This window comes from Perissodus microlepis, chromosome 11 (assembly GCF_051167445.1).
Source record: "Perissodus microlepis isolate ML-2025 ecotype Zambia chromosome 11, ASM5116744v1, whole genome shotgun sequence".
Taxonomy (NCBI): domain Eukaryota; kingdom Metazoa; phylum Chordata; class Actinopteri; order Cichliformes; family Cichlidae; genus Perissodus; species Perissodus microlepis.
In genome coordinates this window covers 4,409,731-4,416,517 of record NC_140471.1, presented here as the reverse complement: position 1 = coordinate 4,416,517, position 6,787 = coordinate 4,409,731, and positions in this window count along the sequence as shown.

The window sequence follows — 6,787 nt, the reverse complement described above, 5'->3', positions numbered from 1 at the left end:
ATATTTGCAGGTCAGTCAATGTGTGGGATATTTTGTATAGATATGACAGGCATTTCTGAAAGTTGTAACACAGAGGTTTGGCCTGACTTGGATCTGAGCAACTCTGAGTGAGCAAATGCAAATGTGCAAGGCCTCAAGGATAATGGGTGGTTTGCACAACAAAAGCTGGAGGACAAACAAGCTGACAACCTGTGAAAATCTCAGCAGGATGATTAACACCTTGGGACTTGCACCAGAAAATAAAAAAGCCAGTAATTCTAAGAGGTGTTGGGTTTAGGGAAGTTACGCAAATTTGCGCAGGTTTAGTAAACCTAGTGATAATGGCAGCCATTGATTCACTTCAAAATATACTGTCAACACATTAAAGTAGACTAAAACAACAAACTTTGAACATTAATATCAGTCGGATTGGTTTGCTTAGCAATAAATAAAACACTGAAATAAACCAAACATCACAGTTTGGTAGTCTCTCACTAAATCAGTTTGTGATTTAGTCCATATTTACGTTGGAAGTGAGAAATCTTAGTGCGTGTTTGTCTCTAACGCATGCTTTTGTTTATTTTTGAAGGGGTTTTTTGTGCATTCGGGCTACAGATTGTGCATTTATGTAGGCCGGATAACCTCCTCTGCTGCCTTGCAGAGGATGGATAGCCATATTCTCCTGATTACAATTCATGTAAGCAGACACTCTTTTCTTAATTCTTTTTTCTCCACTGTTTAGACACGACAATAAAGTCACACTCAAGGTTGCAGTAAATAGTAATGATCTGTTGAATTACAACAATCAGGGCAACAAACTGAGGCCAATAAAACCTCAGAACTGCCCCTCTCCACTGATAGAGTCAGCCCAGTGGATCTCATTTCAGCCTATACAATTACATGCTGTGACAGCCTTGCTAAAACTTTTAATTGCATCCCTCTGACAAATTGACTTTGGGCAAAAAGTCAGATGGTATCAGAGATTTTCACTGCAGTCTCCAGCAGATAATCCTTTGTAAATTTGATCTGCACACTCCAAATAGCAAGCAGCACACACAAAGGAGGAGACTTACCCTCCCATTTGCCTTAAGCTCATTACTTTTACCTATCTATATGGTATTGAGAGCACTCCAGATACTGTAGCTGGTAAACATATGTCCCATTTGCTATTGCATGTTTTATGATATTTTGTTATTCAATTCAATTTCAATTTTATGTATACAGCACCAAATCACAACATCAGTCGCCTCAAGGCACTTGAGGCAACTGATCAGGATCAGTCGCCTCAAGTGCCAATCATACGACCCCCCTATGAGCAAGCACTTTGGCGACAGCAGGAAGGAAAAAACTCCCTTTTAACAGGAAAAAAACCTACGGCAGAACCAGGCTCAGGGAGGGGCGGGGCCATCTGCTGTGACCGGTTGGGGAGAGAGAAGGAAGACAGGATAAAAGACATGCTGTGGAAGAGAGACAGAGATGAATAAAAAGTATGATTCAGTGCAGAGTCTATTAACACATAGTGGGTAAGAAAGATGACTGAAGAAAAAAGACTCAATGTATCATGGGAATCCCCCAGCAGCCTACACCTATTGCAGCAAAACTAAGGGAGGAGTCAGGGTCACCTGATCCAGCCCTAACTATATGTTTTAGCAAAAAGGAAAGTTTTAGGCCAAATTTTAAAAGTAGAGATAGTGTCTGTCTCCTGAATCCAAACTGGAAGGTGGTTCCATAGAAGAGGGGCCTGAAAACTGAAGTGCCTCCCATTCTACTTTTAAATACTCTTTTTTGTTTTTACCTGCATATCATTATGAAACCATAATTTTAAAATATCACCTAATGAATGAAAATTCAATTCATTAGAATTCATCTACTGTATATACAGTACATAGTCTGCTGAAACAAAGGTACAAAGACACTGTAAAGAGCTTTACATGTTCAAAGCTAACAACACCAGTGAAGTAAAAATACACTGTAATAAAAGTGATGTAAACCAATGATTGTGCCTTGTGAAGTCACATAAAATAACTGAACTGAATGATCTAAAATGACAAAAGCTATAAATCTAAGAAGTATCTGAGTGAATGGTAGAGCAGTATATAAAATTAAAGGCAATGGCTCATATTGTTACTGGAAATATCCTCCCACTATCCAGTTAAAAATAGAGTGATGTTCTCATTTAAAAGGGTCTGACAAGCTGTTGTGACAGTTTATGTCAAATTATGTTCTCAAATTACCAGCATTGAACAGAACTGTTCAGTTAATCAGTGAGCTGACTGTCTGTTATTAAGCTGAATGTAAAATATAATGCAATGTTCCAGTGGTTCTGAAGATTACAGTACTTTGCTATCAAAGATTAATTACTATATGTTTAAAAGTTTATATTGTGACTGTGGATAAAATTAAACCTTTACAGTTTGGTGTGAGTGGTTATTGCAAATTTAGTGCAAAGGATATAAAATATAGATGTAGCCGGTCATAAACTAGTTCCTGGACTCTACATTTGAAACCTCAACCTTGTCATTTTGATTGTTGATATTATTCCTTTTGTTATTTTGAGTCGGAAGTGACTGTTTTAAGACCAGCAAATAGTAAATCTGGTTAGTATATTCGATCCACAGTTAAAAAGCCTCCAATAACATTGAAAAAAATACCAGACATTTACTTATCAGGATTGGAGTATTTGGACATAAACAAAAGAAAAGCACTGTTATAGAATCCCATTAATTTTGTAATTGAACCACTGTGAATAAAGGCTGCTTGTGGAAAGTTTTGCTTCACTAACACTCAAATTTAATTTCTTTTGCCTTTCAAAACATATTTTTGGGGAAATATGGTGTTCATTAATAGCCACGTTTTGAGAACCACAGTGATAAAGGTAAATACTTAGCAAAAGTCAGTGTAACGCATTTGTCTGTGCTACGCCTATCGTTGTGGTGTGTTATGTCATATAAATAGGAGGCAGAAGACAGCACTGGATCTCTGGGCTCTTTACTGTAAATCACTGCAACATCTGAAATATATAGAAATACAGAACAATGAGCTGTGTGTGTTGTGCGTCTGCTAGGCCAGCTCTCCTGATAAAAGAAATTATCGCAGCGATTTCTTTCACCTGCCGATAGCGACCAGGCTAACTTAGCATGCCATCGTTACAGCTGTTACAAAACTTCGGTTAGGAAACTCAGCCCTCTACAGCAGCGGTCCGGACCGGTACCGGTCCGTGAGTCATTTGGTACCGGGCCGCGAGGGTTGAGGCTCAGGTGTGAAATGTATAGTTTTCAGGGTTTTTATCGGTTTTCAGCGTTATTTTGTTATCGTTTTTATCGTTAACTCGGTTTTCCTGAGTCTTTTCATGTGTGTTATGAATAAATCTTCTTTTTTTGGTACCGGTACTAGTTTTATTTTGTTGTATTTATCCGCGACACCTTAAAGGCCGGTCCGTGAAAATATTTTCGGGCATAAACCGGTCCGTGGCGCAAAAAAGGTTGGGGACCGCTGCTCTACAAGACTCACACCGAACGAGTCAGCTTAATAAATAAACTTACTTACTTACTTACTACTACTAGATCTTAAACAGACCGAAACGCAGCAGTTCAGTCATTCAAATTTATGGCCTTAGAAAATTTTTATTAGCTGAGAGCAACGTGACAGTGACTTACCTCCGGCCATGCTGGAAGGAGCTGTGACCGGGACACACATGCAGCCAGCACATGTACAGTGAGAGGTGGCTACAGATGCCAAAGAGCTGGAAAAACTCAGATTTATCTAGTGAGCTATTGCTCTGGTCATCAAGGATAACATACATTTTGACTCAGCGATCTCATTGTCCCTTTGGAAAAACTCACACCAGGCTGATCTTAGCACAAGATTGTTCAAGGAGACCATCTCCACAGACTTCGGTGCACTTTGAGGTTACCTCTGGTGTGGAGTTGTTCCACTGGTCTGTATCTGACATTGATACAGGAGGCGACACTTCTGGTAGTGTAGTCTCCAGATGAAGAGCAGTGCAGCGCTTGTCACTCCCGCATTCATTGCATTGTGACATTCTCTGGCAACACGAGTAACTGAGCAGCACCTAGTCTGTGGCGTCTGTGGTCCTTTAATAACTTCATGCATTACATGAGTAAAACCACTCGTGTTTTAAAGGCACTAAATTTTTCCAGAGGATGGGGTTTGTTGTGATGTGGACTGTACTTAGCAAGATCATTTGCACCTCTCCCACCCATTTCTTCTCTATATCCAGAGTTTGAATTAGCTACTGTAGACAAATTTGTCTTTCGAACAGCTATGGCAGTTCTCCCACCATCATGATTTACCATGGCTTTTTCATTGCGATTATAACAATGACTGAAAACGACTCAGATTGTTTCTAGCCTTGGCCTCACTATTGACAAAACTCACAAAAAAAAGCAAATGAGGGAAAGCATACCCTATATGGTTCTTTATACCTTGAGCAGAGTGCCATTTCTCTTGTAGGTTCACCAGCAGCTTTTCGACAATGGGGTTAATGCCTCTCAGAATATCCAAGTAACTAATGCTGGGCTTACACTGTGCGATTTTTGGCCCATTTTGAGCCGATTTTTGAGTCCTGCGACCGTTTTGGTGATCGGCCTTCATCGAGTTTGGCCTTCATCGTGCGTCGTGCATCGTGTAGTATACGTGGGGTAATGAGAAGCGATTAACACCTCACACCTTACTTTCCCAAGGCCCACTTGGGAAAGTAAATCTGTTGGGCATTTTTCTTGGCCTTCAGACAATAATTCTGATTGCTACAGTGCCAGACAGGACACAAAAAAAAAAAAAAAAAAAAAAAAAAAAGATTAACACCTCACAACCAGCTCCCGATCATCAATCACTTGGTCGGGAAGATTTCAAACTTGTTTGAAATCCTCACAACCATCGTGAGGGTGTCGCCGCAGCTGCTCACACTGCGCACGCGCAAACACATAAACATCGGTGAAAAAGACGGAGTAGCACAGCAGTGCAGCGTGTGATCTGGACACAAGCAATGGAGGCACAACTTGTAGAACTTTGGAAAGCTGATCCGAGCCTTTTCGATGTGGCCTTACAAAATTATCACGACCACAACAACCGTGAAAATTGTTGGATTTACATTGCTGCTCAATCACAGCTGCTTGATCAATGTTTTTCATTAGCAATTTAGCAAAGTTGATGGTGGTGGTGTGCGTGTCTGTGTGAGTGAAAGACAGAGAGGGAGAGCGATCGACAGATTTTCTGTTATAACCTTCATTTTTATGGACGCACAGTGTGAGCACTCAGGTCGCATCAGAGCATCGGGCCGTATAGTGTGAGACCCTGCATCGTGACCTACGAACTTCTAACCCCTGCGAGTCAATCGTACAGTTTGAGCAGGAGCTGCATCGCGTGACTCAAGAAAATCGCACAGTGTATGCCCAGCTTAAGACCTGGTAAATAACCATCTTCCTTGGCTGCCAAAAGCTCCATCAGTAGGTCACTCGATTCCCTTAGTCTTATGTTTTCTTTCAATGTGAGGTGAGGGAAGCCGTCCAGCTGTTTAAAGGGAGCACACTCTATCACTTCTGGGGTTGCATAACATTCTTAAAGTCTCGGCCATGACAACTGAAGTGCAGCTTTATGATATGAGTGATATGAGCAGCACGGATCCTTTTTACATGTTCCCATGATTCCCTACCAAGCCATTTTACCAGTACAACTAACTCTTCACTGGCTGTCAGCTCCAAGTCCTGAATGGCACTAAGGAAGGATTCTAAGCCTACAGAGCTTAGTTTTTAGTGGTTACTAATTCCCTGTGTGCCAGATACTTTGCAAAGTCTAACATGCCTGTAGATGGAGTCTGGGAATGTTGGTGTATGCTGATCCTTTGAATAGGATCTGAATGCCTCATGGGTAGACTGCATTCTGAAGATACCTTAAAAAGTAGTGAGGGCACAACGTGGTTAACTGAGGCAGTCCTGCAGTTGGCTGATACTCACTTAGCTTGATTAACCTGGTTTTGTGGGTGAAGTGTGATATTCTACACTAGATTCTGGGGGTTCTTTTTTGTTGACAGCGATGCTTTCCTGACATAGACAGGGCTCAGTGTGTCTTGAGAATCTATGGCAGGTTTGAAACTGATCCGAGCTTGATCTTCATCTTCCTTGGTTTGCTGTTTGATGAACAAGTGTGAGATGCTGCTCCTGTTGCTGTGTATATCATCACATTCTATGGCTGCTGCTGCTTCTTCTTCTTCTTCCTTAGCAACAGCAGCTGCTTTTCCAAGCTCCAGTGCTTCCAGATCTGCCTCAAGTGTAGCTTTTTCCAAATTGATAGCTCTGGCTTTTGCAATGGCACTGGCTACTGAATGCTTCGAGGAAGACATGTGCTGAATACTGTTGACGCTTTGTCATCCATTTCTGCGTCCATAACTGTGCTGGACGAAAATGGCTTTTCACTGTACTGTTCTCTCTATGTGTTGAACTCCCTGAGTGTGATAAGAAGAATTTATTTATTTTGAGACAAAAAAGATAAAATGAATAATTTTGTGGCTTTAAATTCACAGATATCATCCACGCTACATACTTTAAGCTTGAGTTCATCTCATCTCAGTTTTCATGTTTTCATTTCTTGACAATAGTACACCCGGTATCATTTTTATTTATGTAGTGCTATTCATAACAATCGATAATGATAATTCACTTGCTGTTTCCGTAGCAGTTGGAGTTTTTACAGGGTGGGGTTGCTAGCCCCACACCCAACCCTCCTCCTTTCTCATCCGGGCTTGGGACCGGCAATGGCGGAGTCCGAAATGCTGAAGAATGGCAGACCCCAT